Source organism: Bos grunniens, chromosome 8 (assembly GCF_055505025.1).
Source record: "Bos grunniens cultivar Pamir isolate PY7600 chromosome 8, Bosgru_T2T1.0, whole genome shotgun sequence".
Taxonomy (NCBI): Eukaryota; Metazoa; Chordata; class Mammalia; order Artiodactyla; family Bovidae; genus Bos; species Bos grunniens.
In genome coordinates this window covers 57,667,137-57,683,322 of record NC_141172.1, presented here as the reverse complement: position 1 = coordinate 57,683,322, position 16,186 = coordinate 57,667,137, and the positions used below count along the sequence as shown (strand labels likewise).

General features: G+C 40.0%; 1 long non-coding RNA gene across 1 annotated transcript in view; it reads left to right on the top strand.

Annotated features, from left to right (window-relative positions):
• Positions 1-2,257: 2,257 nt before the first annotated feature.
• LOC147367097 (uncharacterized) overlaps positions 2,258-16,186 on the top strand; it is a 38,597-nt gene continuing 24,668 nt past the window's right edge. Inside the window, exon 1 of the long non-coding RNA XR_015169804.1 lies at positions 2,258-2,495. This is a non-coding gene — a long non-coding RNA (uncharacterized LOC147367097). The remainder of the gene's footprint in view (positions 2,496-16,186) is intronic.

Below are 16,186 nucleotides of genomic sequence, written 5' to 3'. Positions count from 1 at the left end.
GGTTAAAAAAACTTTGGAAAAATTGTAGACAGTAAGAGAATGTTGATGTTGTCCACCCATATCTCTTTCAGCCCTAAATGACATCATGAAGTGAAGAGGAAGCTTGCTGTTAGCTGTGCGTTGATTTGTGCTTCCTTATAAATCCTTGCCATCGTTGCCATTTTATTCAGAGAATTCTGGCAATCATTAAATATTTCCCAGAAAATAGCTTCTGGTAACTTCATTTAAGGCTAAACCAAGGTGACTTGTAGCAGACTGCTATCGCCTTCTCTCCTTTGGTCCCAGCTCCTATTGGCTTCCTTCCTGGGCTACTCATGTCATATGCACAGGCCTACAGCTGCTCAGGAGAAACCCAGTGCTGGGATGGGGTTGGGGTCAGTAAATTTTGTCAACAAATAAATGTATGTAGGCCCTGGGGGGGGGGGGGAAGGACAAAAAGAAAAAAAGAGAAAAAAAAAAAAAGACTAAAGGAAGTCTTCATGACATCTCAAATGTACTTAGGAATTCATTAAAAAGTTCAGAAAAAAAAAAATTTGGAAAACTTTAATGAAATGCCTTTCAGTTATTTTGGCCTCTGTCCTTAGAACACCATTTACTAGAATTATACAAGCTAAGGAAAGATAAACATTTAGGAGTTATCAGAGATGAAGTTACCCATTTCAAGAGTCTCTATATTTCAAAAGTTATTTTATTAGGTCTAGTCCACTTTGTGAAATCTGAGTTCTTTGAATGAAATCTAAGGTTTATAATAATCTTAGATTATTAGATTATGAAATGGGGGGATCCATAGAAAAACTGTGGAATACACAGAACAAATGTTTGTATATGGGCCCTGGAACTTTTTAGGTTTCAAAACAAAATTTGAAATAGTTTGAGGAAATTCCTTTTTCCAACTGTAAATATAAAGATTAATAATTTGTTTATTACTGGGAGACATGAATTGGGAGCATAAAAGACATACTGAAATCTACATTGTTTTAAAAAATCATCTTCAAAGGTATTGCATTATCAATAAATGCATTGGTGGGCAAGAATTATATCTCATTGTATGGTGCAAATGTGACCTGTTACTTTCTTTTTAAAGTTAACTTTCATGTTATTCTCTCATCTTCTATAACATTAAAGAGTTGCAAATTAAGGAATACGAGAACAACATTAGAAATCCTGATTCTGTATTTCCAGTTACTGTATTAGTTTAAAAAAAAAAAAATGAGTGTCTTAGTTCATTGCTAAGCTGAGGCTCTTGGGTTTTGGTGAAAAGAACCTTATTTGAATACCTCAGCCTTTGTATTCTGAATGATATAATCCTTTCCAAAGGAATAGGGATGATTTTAGAATTTTATAGATCTCTTTCTGACTGATATAGTTTGTCTCATTTTGTACTTCTGGGAATAGGAGCTTTAATCTTTTTTGGTCTAAAAAATGGGATTAATATTTTAACATCTTTTCATATTATAGAATTGGGAACAACTTTCATGTCACACAGAAATGTACATTTCTCCATTATTTTAGGTGAATATAAATGTATCTCTGATCTAACAATGCACACATTGCATTCTCTAGAGCTAAAAGTCATTTTTGAGTTTTGAGATAAAATATAGGCTTCCCTAGGAAAAAATTCATTGTGTTCTTAGAACATGATCTGCCTATTGTTAGAATACAAGTTTGGGAAAAAGTTGTATGTGTCCTGACCAGTTCTAAAATAAATAGGAATTTGCTAACAAGGAAATATTGACATAATTATCATTCCAAATTTACCAATATTAAAATGAACATAACCATCTAATAGTTGTTTACAATTATTTATAATTTATAAATACTGCCTGCTTTCAAAAAGGCTTTGAGACATTTTATTGTTACACGCACACACACACACGCACATATACAGCTGAACAATTCAAAATTAAACTAAGAATGTTTTTCATCAGAAACCAACTAGAGAAAGAGCAGCAATGGAATTGAGGTCAAACTCAATTTTTTAAGTCCTGCATTTTAGCACTAAATGTAATTTACATTTACAGTGGTTTCAGTTTGAAACCACTGGCAGGGAAACAAGATGGGAAATATTATACCATGAAACCATGGTCCCTTTTGCCTTCTAATAGGAGGCTTGGCAATTCTTCATTAAAGGGAAAATTAATACATAGGCAATGACACCCCACTCCAGTACTCTTGCCTGAAAAATCGCATGGATGGAGGAGCCTGGCAGGCTGCAGTCCGTGGGGTCTGTAGGAGTCAGACACGACTGAACGACTTCACTTTCACTTTTCACTTTCATGCATTGGAGAAGGAAATGGCAACCCACTCCAGTGTTCTTGCCTGGAGAATCCCAGGGACAGGGGAGCCTGGTGGGCTGCCGTCTCTGGGGTTGCACAGAGTTGTACACAACTGAAGCGACTTAGCAGCAGCAGCAGCAGCAAGCACAATTTATCGTTCTTCTGTATTGCTGAGGAACAGAAAAACTTAGCAACCAGACAAAATTGCACAAGATTCTGGTTAGTTGGTATTTTCTTATTTTAAAAAATGTTAATTAAAGTATCATTAATAGAATTTCTGCATTATTCTTTTATCCTATCACCATTTCCTTGTGATGACTTTAATTCTCCTGTAAGTTGAATTATTCTGTTTTTATTGGGTTTGAAGAATTTTTAGAAGCACTGATACTACCTTCAGGGTATAATGGTTTGAAATTAAGAAAATTTTTTGCCAATGCATTTCTTCATATATAGCAGTGTTAGCAAACTATCTCTGTAAAGGGACAGGGAACAAATATTTTAGGTTATGCAGGTCATATGTGTCTGTTGCAGCTGCTCAGCTGTGTTTCTATAGCGTGAAAGTGAATGGGTGTGACTGTGTTCCAAAAAAACTTTATCTATGGACAGTGATTCTTTCACACAGCAGGGCCTAATACCCTTTCCTTTGGAACATAGCTGGTCTTTAACTTCAGACATTCTCACTATTCCTTCACTTATGTGACAGATTTAAAAACTGTATCTGTTATTCTCAAGTTTGATGGCATCTCTCTCCTTTGAAAAACCTAAAGTACAAGTCAAGGTTACTTTAAAGACTTTTCATGCATTTATCATGCTTAGAATCTAGGCTGAACTGTATCTCTGCCACAAATCTATGGCCTTGTCTTTCCTTTTTTATATTGAAGATTGTCTGTTTTTGTGGCTGTACTATCACTTCTGACCTGTGCAAAATAAAAGAACCTTACAAAAGAGTCATAGTATTTCACACGTCTGCCCTTATCTGCTCATGTTTTCAGGAAAATAGAATTTCTAGCAACAAAGACTTTGAAAATATACTTAAATAAGCCTATTTAAAAATTTCCCTATTAAAGTAAGACATAAATTCTTTTCAAATTTAGATGGAGATAATCAAGGGGTAATTGCATATGAAATTTTGGCATCTCATACAAAAACAATGCATTTTGCATCCATCTCTGCCCCATCTACCCCTCTAAATAATGATAAAGTAAAAAAAGTATGTTTTAAGTATTTATATTTCCTTGTTTTTATCATTTGTTTGTAGTGCATTTTAATTTTTACTTGACATTACTATGGTACATTGCAATCTACTTTTCTTCAGTCACTTATTATGAGAGAAGAGTAAGTTGGATCACTCTGGAAGGAATATTTTCTCTCTTTTAATTCAGATATTTAATTGTATATACTCTGGGTTTCTGTGTACTACAACAATGTCGGATGTGTTGATTTCAGCAGGACCTGTGTCAGGGCACTGCAGTGGCTTCTACGTAGCCCATGTATTCCATAGGGTCTTTTCACAAATTGCAGACCATGCCACACCCTTAGACTTAAGTCACAGTAGAGTATATTTCACGCCAAGGAGGTAGTTATGCACTGCTTTTAGCTGTTTCTGGATGCTAAAATAGAAAAGAAATGCCTCTTGTTTCTTTTTTCCTCCTCTCTTTTCTCTAATTATTCAAAATATAACAGACAGATTACGTAACCTTGGCATTCCCCTGAGAATATTGCTGGGAATATTCAAAAGCATTCCTTAGGACCTTGTGAAGTACTTTAAACAGTTAAAAATACAAAAGACAGTCCAATAGGATTCCTCTAGGAATCTTTTTTATAAGCTGAAGAATCCTTTCAAAATGTGAGTAATTCCTCAATAGAACAGACTAGAAAGTCCAGAAATAAACTGAAATATATACGAGGATTTAGTACATGCTAAAGGTGGTATTTAAATCCGAGGGGAAGAGATTGTTACATAAATGATGTTGAGATAACTAGGTAGAAATTTGGGACAAAATAAAGCTGAATCTGTCAGCTCACACCTGACCCAAAATAAATTCCAGATGAATCAGAGCTTTAAAATGACAAATAAAACTGTGAAAAAGACTAGAAATAAAAAAGCATTCTGTGGCCTGAGCTGACATAGTACATGCTACGCAATGTCCTTGTAAGGTCACAGTGAAATTGTGGAAACTTTGGTAGGACAAGCGGGATCCAACTCTTCCCCTGAGGCTGGGAAAAGATTTGGTTAGGCAGAAGGGAAAAAAGCTAAAGGATGTTTGGTATTTACATTTTGTCACAGTGACAAGCTATCAAGTTAGTCATGCAATCAAATATGGCATATTTGGAGAACAGTAGGAACCCTGATTCGGAGAAGGCAATGGCACCCCACTCCAGTACTCTTGCCTGGAAAATCCCATGGATAGAGGAGCCTGATGGGTTACAGTCCATGGGGTTGCTAAGAGTCTGACACGACTGAGTGACTTCACTTTCACTTTTCACTTTCATGCATTGGAGAGGGAAATGGCAACCCACTCCAGTGTTCTTGCCTGGAGAATCCCAGGGATGGGGGAGCCTGGTGGGCTGCTGTCTATGGGGTTGCACAGAGTCAGACACGACTGAAGCGACTTAACAGCAGCAGCAGCAGCAGCAGGAACCCTGATTGAGACCAAAGGGAGAAATGTTTGTATGTATAAGGTGAGATCAGATTGCAGATTTTGGATGTCCGGACAGAGTTTACCCTTCATTTTCTTTTTTATTGGGGCATCTCCAGGGGTTGATGAGCTAGGGTGAAGGTGTTCTCAATCTCATGACTGACATTTTTGACCAGATTGTTTCGTTATGGGTGGCTGGGCCCGTGTAACATAGGATGTTTAGCAGCACCCCTGGCCTCTAATGGATGGTAGTGGCATCTCCCATTTTTCAGATTGTGACAACTAAAAATTGTTATTGCCAAATGTCTCCTGGGGAACAAAATTACCACTGGTTGAGAAACACTAAGCTCCAAAATGATAGAATAATTAGTGTGTAAGAAGGACTGTCCAGCTGTGGTTGTATAGAATAAACTGGAGTTTCTTAGGACAGGAGCCTGAGAGAATGTATTAAGAGGCTAGGTATGGTATATTATTGGGCTTCCTAGGTGGTTCCATGGTAAAGAATCTGCTTGCCAATGCAAGAGATGTGGGTTCAATCCTTAGGAGAAGGAAATGGCAACCCACTCCAGTATTTTTGCCTGGGTAATCCCATGGACAGAGGATCCTGGTGGGCTACAGTCCATGGGGTCACAAAAGAGTCAGACACAACTTAGTGACTAAACAACAACCATGGTATATTGTTATAGTAAGGGCCTCCAATAAAGTACATCTCCCTGTGTTCATGACCTTGTATAATCCCCTCCCCATTGACTTAGGGCTTGGCCATGTGACTTGCTTTGATCAATGGAATATTAACAAATATGATAGATGCTGAGGCTCGAAAAGCATTTGTGCACTGCTACTAAACCTCTCGAAACACTGCCACTATGTGACAAAGCCAGTGTGAGCCTTCTGAAGACACACGTCCCCCTAACAGCCAGCACCAACTTCCAAATGATGAGTGAGGCGCTTTAAGACCATGAAGCCACAATAAAGCTACCATGACTGCATGATCCCAGGCAAGCCACCAGAAAAACCACCTACCTGAGCCCTACCCAGGTTGATGGCAATGAAATTATGCAAATAAAATGGTTGCTGTTTTAAATTACTTTGCTGTGTTGTTATGAAGTGATAGAAACTGTTGTAATATGTCTGAAGTAGATTAAAATCAGTGGAAATGAGAAGGTGTGTACATAAGACATTTGGAATAATCCGTGTTTCTTGATGACTCTTCAGTGAAGGGGCTTATTTAAAGGACAAAGAAGGTCAAAACAATATAAGAATTTAAAACTGAGTATAAAGGTCAGTGTGTGTTAAGGAAGGAAATTGGACGAGCAGTATTCAAGAAAACATTTCTGAAAAAAAAAGAAAAGAACATTTCTGCCTAAACAGTTAAAAATATTAACTCATCTATTTTGAAAAATACAGATACTTATTAATTGCTAACAGAATAATGATAATGTTTCAAAGATTCAGTTTAATAAGTATGTTTGTAAAGCTTTAAAGGCATTACCGAGGTAGCTACTTTTTACTTTATGTGGAAAAATCAATCTTTAGAATAAACAGGAAAGCACATAAACTCAAAATCAATAACAATTTATATTGCACTAATAATAAAATTCATTTCAATGTATTAGCTCTCTACTTGTACAGAATTATATTCACTTAGCAATTAGATTGCTAAGACAGGAGCTTCTTAATAGAACACCTCTCATAATTTACCATTTAAATTTACAGATGGCAAGTATCAGTGGCATTTACAGCTTGACAGATGCTATGAGTGTTGACCTTATTTTTACTATGCAAGAAGAAAGAGTTCTTCAGATGTTTAGCATTTAGCTTTCTGTTTAAGAACACCAACTTGAAGAAATGTGTCAGTCAAATCGTCTATTTTTATTATATTAAAAGCAAAGTAGTAAGCAATAAAGAGAATCCAGAATGAGAATAAATGTGATACAGTCATAACTAAAAGAAATGGAAATAAAAAGTTTAAAAAGTGGAGGGAATTGATGTGAATAAAATAAAACAACCCAAATGCATATTCACAAGGTATGAGAGTCACCAAAGGAACATTACATAAGCCATATGACAGAGTGATGGTCTCTTGAAAATAAGACAAAATTAATAAAAGGATCAGTTCAATTCAGTTCAGTCGCTCAGTCGTGTCCGACTCTTTGCAACCCCATGGACTGCAACACGCCAGGCCTCCCTGTCCATCACCAACTCCTGGAGTCTACCCAAACTCATGTCCATTGAATCAATGATGCCATCCAACCATCTCATCCTCTGTCGTCCCCTTCTCCTGCCCTCAATCTTTCCCAGCATCAGGGTCTTTTCAAATGAGTCAGCTCTTTGCATCAGGTGGCCAGAGTATTGGAGTTTCAGCTTCAACATCAGTCCCTCCAATGAACACTCAGAACTGATCTCCTTTAGAATGGACTGGTTGGATTTCCTTGCAGTCCAAGGGACTCAAGAGTCTTCTCCAACACCACAGTTCAAAGGTATCAATTCTTCGGGGCTCAGCTTTCTTTATAGTCTAACTCTCACATCCATACATGACTATTGGAAAAACCATAGCTTTGACTAGATGGACCTTTGTTGGCAAAGTAATGTCTCTGCTTTTCAATATGCTATCTAGGTTGGTCATAACTTTCCTTCCAAGGAGTAAGCATCTTTCAATTTCATAGCTACAGTCACCATCTGCAGTGATTTTTGAGCCCCCCAAAATAATAAAGTCAGCCACTGTTTCCCCATCTATCTGCCATGAAGTGATGGGACCAGATGCCATGATCTTAGTTTTCTGAATGTTGAGCTTTAAGCCAACTTTTTCACTCTCCTTTTCACTTTTGAAGATCTTATACCCATTAAGTAGCCAGTATTAAAGAAACAATAACACTGTTGAAATAAGGGTTTAAGATCAAAAGTTAACACGCATCTGCATATATAATTCCCGTAAGGTTTGTTAAAAGGGAAAACAAAAGCTACCTCGGTCCTTGTTTAAATATTGCTCTCTGCCAAGAACCAGGTGGGTCCGACCCCGAGGAAAGCAAGGAGGAGGAGGGTGACGAGGATGAGGCGGCGGCTCTGGCTGCCCCTGGGACCTGGTGAGCCCCAGCAGGCCTGACAGGACTTCCAGGCATGCTTCAGGGGCGAGGGCAAGTTCAGAGCTTGAATTTGGGGAGAAAGTTATACTTGCTTGAATCTGGGCCCTGAAAAGGGCACTCTGTAGATAGAGTGTAGTTACACAGCGTTTGGAGATTCTTCCCTGACTTGCTTTAGGAGACCCAGCTTCTCAGCGACTTGGTTATGTCACCTTCTACTCTAGGCCTCTAGGCTGCACCTGAGGGTCAGTCCTGTGGCCCCGCTGTTAGCCAGTTTGGCATTCTGTAGTAGTTTTTGTATTTGTTGTTTTCCTGCTGGTGTGTAGAGAACAAGACATTATCGTGCATTTATATTGCTAGACACAGATATTCATCGATACCTATTTTACAAGTTCATTCATCTAATTTTCATAATTAGATGGGGTCATACACTTTTTTTATTTCTGATCGATGAAGAATTTTAGACCTAAAAATGTTAAGGGACTTGTCCAGTCAATAAAAGAGCATTTGATCCTCAGATGTTGTAAACCAAAAAGCTGTCACTTCTAAACCAAAAATAAAATGATAAAATCGTGAAAAATAGACACTCTACTCCTGTGGCTCCTACAGAAATAACGTAACATCAAGTTACTTGAGGGACATATAGTCAGGTTTTATTGAGATTAATTTGTATCTGTCTCTGCCTGGAGTCATGGTAGGTCTTGAGCTATTTTCACTTCTTCCTCAGGAGCTACAAACATGTTAATACTAGAAAATGTTTTTCTGCTCTCTGGATTCCTGTTGATATTTTATGGATCTCTGGCTGCCATTGTTAGGAAGATCTGAAAGGTATGATTTTGGTTGACAGTTCCTGTATTTGAGGCATAAGACTTAGCAAAAGAAATAGCTGCAGAAGGCAGCAGTGGCCTGGCTCACCATTCGCAGCTTAGACCTGAGGGCTGCTGCTGCTAAGTCGCTTCAGTCGTGTCCGACTCTGTGCAACCCCAGAGATGGCAGCCCACCAGGCTCCCCCGTCCCTGGGATTCTCCAGGCAAGAACACTGGAGTGGGTTGCCATTTCCTTCTCCAATGCATCAAAGGGAAAAGTGAAAGTGAAGTCGCTCAGTCGTGTCCGACTCTTAGCGACCCCATGGACTGTAGCCCACCAGGCTCCTCCATCCATGGGGTTTTCCAGGCAAGAGTACTGGAGTGGGGTGCCATTGCCTTCTCCGGACCTGAGGGCTGGGGGTCCTCAATTCCCCCTCTGCCCAGCTTCTCCCTCCAGTTTGGAAGGTTTGGAGTATACTGGGCGTGGAAGGTGACTCATTGCAGTATAAGATGGCTTGTGTAGACAATGTGTATGTGTGTGATACCCATCTTTTCTATTATTTACAAATGAGTGAAAATGCAGTGCTTTCACCAGGGAAGTAGAAAAATTTAAATTTTGCTGTAAGTCATATACTTTGAATCATCTTTCATCTGTAACTTGGTTTGGGTCCAGCTGGCTGAAAAAGGTAACAATATTAGGAATAAGGAGAGGTGAGCCCACACCATATTTTATACATACACACACTGAATTACTTTTCAGAGTTGTCAAGTCTCAGTAGGAAATATTTGACACAACTTTCAAATGATCAAAATAACCTTCTTAAGGTCATTGTTAAACCAGGACTTAATATCATTGGTGACATTATTATTATCACAATGCTCTTCCAACTCTTCATAAGTTATTAAATTTAACGTCACCAGTGTCATTTGGTAGACTTGTGTCCTAAGCCCTATGACTATTTTCTGTGAGATTAACAAGCACAACATTTGCCTTACTGTACTTGTTCAAGTAAAGAAGAACTGAACTGAATTGCTTCATCTGATTGTTTACTTGGCAGCCATTAGCTGCTTGGGTAAATTGGGTTGCTTCTATTCCATGTTCTCATACAGCTGTTCACCTTCCCTTCCTCCCATTCAAATGTGATTAAAAAAAAGAAAAACTTTTGTCATTGACTGTTATTGCCATTATTTCAGCCAAATTATTCTGCACACATTAGAGCGCCGGTTTTGTGCCAGGCACTGTCTTATACACTGTCCTAGGTCCCTATGAGACAAAGAGGGAGAGGATATGTAGTTTTGTTACCAAAAAAGGGGTCTGGCTGCTTGCTGTTTAAAAGCCAATAAAGAGGCCAGGTTGGTGGAAAGTTTGCTTTATTTCAGATGCTGACAATGGGTGTGGGGGGTTGGACATCTGTCCAAAGGCCGAGTCCCACTGCACCCCCCCACCCCCTCCCCAGAAGCAGAGGTAAGAGCTTTTATAGACAGAGGGAGGGGCACCATGCAAAAAAAGTCATCTCTCATAATTGTCTTCATATTGGTCATCAGTGGTCTGACCAGTGTCGTCTTGGTTGTTTTAGGTACAGTTAATCTTCAATACCAGGGTCAATTTCTTTCCATTTCTTTGAGGCCAAATTTCAGAATTGTGGCAGCTTATTTCATGGCTACAGTCTGGTTATCAGGTAGTTAATTTCTTCCACCTGGTGGGGGTTTCGGTCTCTACAAGACAGCTCACAGGATATGGCTCAGAGTATTATCTATAGTCCTTGAGAAGGAACTAAAGGCCATTGACTTTGCTTAATGAGTACATTATTATTTGGTCTCCTTGGACTGTTTTAATTTCTGCAAGTTTTCATTTCTCTGATTAAACTTATTCTTTGACTAAAGCTTTTCCAAAGATAAAAGAGGCATTCAGGGGCAAGGACCATAGCGTCCTGCTCCATTTTGATTTGTGCTCTCAAGAATTTCATAGTGTGAGTGAAAAATTTCTCACAAATTTCCTTGAAGAGCTTGTAAAGGCAGGAGAGTTATTTGCAGGAAGCTCCTTATATTGTGGGCATAGCCTGACCAACAGACTGAGAACAGGAACTTTCTTTGAAGCCTTCTTGAGTTCTTATCTTAAAAAATCATGTACTGTATTTGTTCATTTTACTCTATATTGGGGCTTGTTTTAACTTAAAATGTTATATTTTCTTCCAAGGGGAAAATTGTCTCTCTGGGAAGGTGTGCCATTTCATCTGGTGGCTTAGTTTCCACCTGGCATTCCATCTCCCCCCAGGTCACCCTGTCTCATGCCTATCCTGGGAGGTGTTCATGTACACTTTGAGGAGAATATGAGAATGTTTGGTTCCTGTAGAGGCAAAATGTAGTGGTGATTTCCATTTCAAAGATAAATTCAAGCTCTTAGATCAAAATATTAAGCAAATGTGGGTTAAATTCCTCAGTCATCAATAATGGTGATAATTAGAAAATAATATTGCATTGGAAAAGAATAAAAATGGTCTCTGGGATGTTGTTAATACATTCTTAAGTTCATTTCCTCTTAGAAAACTGAGGGACTCTTTTCCTTAAAGGCCAAGGAGGGGAGTGTCTTGAGCAGCCATGTAATCTATTGACCTGGGCTGGGCCAGTGTAAATGGTTAAGAGTGTCAGCCTAGGCTGTCACCATTTCCTAGTAAGCTGGAACAAGGTCAACCGACAGGTGAAACCAGAATGGGCAAGGCAATGTAGTTATGTAAGAGAACTCTGGAAGGAGGATTGTATTAGGCCAAAAAAGCATATGAAGTGGTTGGAGAATGTCTGGGGAGAAACAGAGAGCTGCTGCTGCTGCTAAGTCACTACAGTCGTGTCCGACTCTGTGCGACCCCATAGACGGAAGCCCACCAGGCTCCCCCGTCCCTGGGATTCTCCAGGCAAGAACACTGGAGTGGGTTGCCATTTCCCTCTCCAACGTGTGAAAGTGAAAAGTGAAAGCGAAGTCGCTCAGTCATGTCCGACTCTTAGCAACCCCATGGACTGCAGCCTACCAGGCTCCTCTGTCCATGGGATTTTCCAGGCAAGAGTACTGGAGTGGGGTGCCATTGCCTTCTCCGAAACAGAGCAGACCTGTAATAACCTGGCCTAGCCAGTTTCTGGTGCCAGGGGCATTATCTTGGTGAAAGTGGGGTTTGTACCTAGTAGGTACTTAGTAAATGTACTCAGTATTTGCTGAATGAATCAAATAAACCTGTGTTCTTTGATTCCTTGCTTCATATACTGAGACTGCAGCTCATGCTGCCTGCTTTCTCTTCATTTCTTTTGTTGGTTCCATGTATTTTCTTTTTTTTTTTTCTAATTTTATTTTGTTGGTTCCCTCTCTATACTTTGGGAAAAGGAAATGGCAACCCACTCCAGCATTCTTGCCTGGGAAATCCCATGGTCAGAGGAGCCTGGAGGGCTACAGTCCAGAGGGTTGCAAAGAGTCAGACACAACTGAGCAATGAAGCATGCATCCCTGTACTTTCCAGTTCCTAGTGAGAGCTGGTATGTTCTGAGATTGGCAAGGAGAGGATATAGGGTGTGTGTGCGCGTGCATATGGGTGCATGTGTGTGCACTTACACACACGTGCATATTGAGCATTTGACTGAGGCAGGTGCATGGCAGGAATTCATCTCTCAGTGTCAGAGCCAACACTTTCCAGACTTTTCTCCTTTACATTTGTAGTGATAATGTCATTTGTGGACTGATTCACATCAATAAATTAAGTTAGAATCCCACATCCTCAGAAGCAGAAACACAGGGTTCCAGCAGCACTGGAACCTCAGTGCATTTGTGAATGGGCACTGATTTTTTCCCCCATAACCAGACCACACTCAGAGTGGGTGCTTCCAGTGTAATAGCAGTTAGTGTGATTTGGTGACCTGCCAGACAGGGCTAGGGTGGGATTTGTTCAGGCACTAAAATTGAACCTGTGTGGTCAGCTGTTTCACATGATTTGTATCCTTTCTGCATGTACAGTGTTGAAGAGTCTTCTGAATAATTTAGAATCAGGAAATTTAGTTGGGAAGAACCGAAACTACCCATGTGCGACCCGAATATGGGTTGTCAAATGTTTTATTTCAGCCTGACAAATAACTATAAAGATGATGACTACAATAGAGAGGAAAAGAGCAACAGGTTCCACAGGGCCAGACCCACTTCACTAGGAGATTTTAAAAACACACACACAGCTACAAGTGGGCAGAGGCATAGTTTCAGCACTGGTCATGGTTTCCTTTACATTTCCCTTTCTTGGGTTCCACGTTAGGGCTTTCCCCACTTCGCCTACATGATATGGTGCTTTGCAAGATGGGAAAGGGAGAGAAGAGAGGTGGATGCCAAGAGAAACAAACACAGAGAGAGGGTTGGAGACACGGAGTGAGGCCTCAGTTTCCCCTCTCTTCCTGCTCAATGAGGTTATGGCCCTGAGGCAGCTTTTGATGTGAGAGTTAAATCGGCTCTTCTCTGGTTGATCTCAGCTCTTGAGTATCTTCCAAATGTGAGCATCTGGGTGCTTTGGAGTGTGTTTATAGTGTTTGAAGATAAAAACCCATTTCTTTTACTCATATGGCCAGTAGTGTCTGATGCTCATCCAAGGAGATAAAAGATTTGTTCCAGCCTTGAGACATAATGGTGGGTTGACCCTCAGTCCTGGAAGAAGTTCAGGGGTGTTTTTGACTGTGTGTGACGCTTTCCTTTGGCACTGGCTTTGGACCCCAGCAGTGTTCTAGCCAGGAGTTTTCCAGTTAGTCTCTGCCTTTTATGCATTCAGAACTGGAGGTATATAGAGATAGATATATAGGTAAATGAATACCTTTATCTCTATATCTTTATCTGTATATCTCTCTATGTATCTTTATTTTCTAACGGTTGCTGGTATGTTGCTTTTTGTTTTCTCTCTTCAGTATATCCTCTATCACAATTACTATATTACCCTACTCCTGAGTGGGAGAAACCTGTCTGTTAAGACAACAGCTCTATCTTGAAGCTTTCAAACCTTGCTCCTGGACCCAGCAGGAGTCTGTGTGTGGCTTAGTTTTTATGAGCTCTGCTTGCTGATGGTGACCCTTTCTGGTTCTAATATTTGAGTTACATCTCAAGATAGTAATTTCTTTTTGGCCTCTTGGCCCCAGAAAGGTATGCTGGCTTTCCCATCCTTAGAGGACTGTCAATGTTGGCCGTTGGGACAATGGCTGGCTCTGATGCTCAGACCTCACTGATTTTTCCGAGTTTGCTGTCAGGTTTTGATGAGAGATTGTTTACTCTGCCTTACGGTGTGGGCAAAAAGAGAAATGTTTAAAATGGGGTGTCACTGGAAGACTGTGTTCCAAGAACCACAGACTCTTTTCTGACTTGTTTTTTAGCCTGAAGTTTTCATTTACTCCTATCTTGAATCACTGTTCAAATTTATAGTCATACTACTCCTGTCACTTTGAGCACATAAACATCTTCTCCTGTTTCTCCATTTCTTCCCAGATTACATGATCTTATTTCATTTGTAAAATGGAAGTAGCTGAATCAGGCTAATCTGCTTTGAATGGAAGCGTGGTGGCTGATGGCGGAGAGACCTTTTAGATGCTAGGAGAGGTTAAGTTGCTGTAGTGATTCAAATGTCTACTTTTTTCTCCTGAGAGAGTATATACAATATACTTTCTTGCTTCATGTGTAGCTTGTTAAAGCTTAAGTGGCATCTGACTGTGGTATGTCGTTGGAGGAAGAAATGGGAAGAGATTATTTATCATGGTATTCAGGCTGCTTCCATCTGGCTGTATTAGTCTTATGCCACATTGTGAGATGGGAAGTAAGCACTGTTTCAGCTGAGGAAAGTTGTAATGGTGGAATAATACGTATGATTTCTTTGAAATCAGTTCCTCAAAAGGACAGTTTCATTGCTTTAGCTGGTGAATATTTGGGGTCTTCCAAATTTGTAATTGCTTTTGTCAAATTACAAAAAGCAAAAAGTGAATTTTAAATCTTAAGACCTTAGTCTGTATTTCCTAATATAAAGATGTATAGATACAGTAGCTCAAGCATCTTTCTATAATTATTTCTCTAACTCCCTCAGTATTCATGTGCCTGCTGATGTCCCAGGCACTAGAATGACACTGACCTTTCAGAAACTTATTGTCTCATCTTTTTAAATAACTAGGAGTTTCTGACACTTGAAGGACCTAGGATGCTATATAATAAATGGAAAAATACCTCTGGGCACATCCTCAGACTATGTCAACAATGCTTCTAAGTCAGGGGTCCTTCGGGTCTTTACTTGTATGCATGGGAGTCTTAAAAGATTAAATATTTTTGTTTTCATTTTCAGTTCAGTTCAGTGGCTCAGTCATGTCTGACTCTTTGCGACCCCATGAATCGCAGCATGCCAGGCCTCCCTGTCCATCACCAACTCCCGGAGTTCACTCAGACTCACATCCATCGAGTCAGTGATCCAGCCATCTCATCCTCTGTCATCCCCTTCTCCTCCGGCCCCCAATCCCTCCCAGCATCAGAGTCTTTTCCAATGAGTCAACTCTTCCCATGAGGTGGCCAAACTACTGGAGTTTCAGCTTTAGCGTCATTCCTTCCAAAGAAATCCCAGGGCTGATCTCCTTCAGAATGGACTGGTTGGATCTTCTTGCAGTCCAAGGGACTCTCAAGAGTCTTCTCCAACACCACAGTTCAAAAGCATCAATTCTTCAGCACTCAGCTTTCTTCACAGTCCAACTCTCACATCCATACATGACCACTGGAAAAAAAAAAAACTTGACTAGATGGACCTTTGTTGGCAAAGTAATGTCTCTGCTTTTCAATATGCTGTCTAGGTTGGTCATAACTTTCCTTCCAAGGAGTAAGCATCTTTTAATTTCATGGCTGCAGTCACCATCTGGAGTGATTTTGGAGCCCAGAAATATAAAGTCTGACACTGTTTCCACTGTTTCAGCATCTATTTCCCATGAAATGATGGGACCAGATGCCATGATCTTCGTTTTCTGAATGTTGAGTTTTAAGCCAACTTTTTCACTCTCCTCTTTCACTTTCATCGAGGCTTTTTAGTTCCTCTTCACTCTCTGCCATAAGAGTGGTGTCATCTGCATATCTGAGGTTATTGATATTTCTCCCGGCAATCTTGATTCCAGCTTGTGCTTCTTCCAGCCCAGCTTTTCTCATGATGTACTCTGCATAGAAGTTAAATAAGCAGGGGGACAATATACAGCCTTGATGTACTCCTTTTCCTATTTGGAACCAGTCTGTTGTTCCAGGTCCAGTTCTAACTGTTGCTTCCTGACCTGCATGTAGGTTTCTCAAGAGGCAGATCAGGTGGTCTGGTATTCTCATCTCTTTCAGAATTTTCTGAAAGGGGATCTTCCCAAACCAGGGA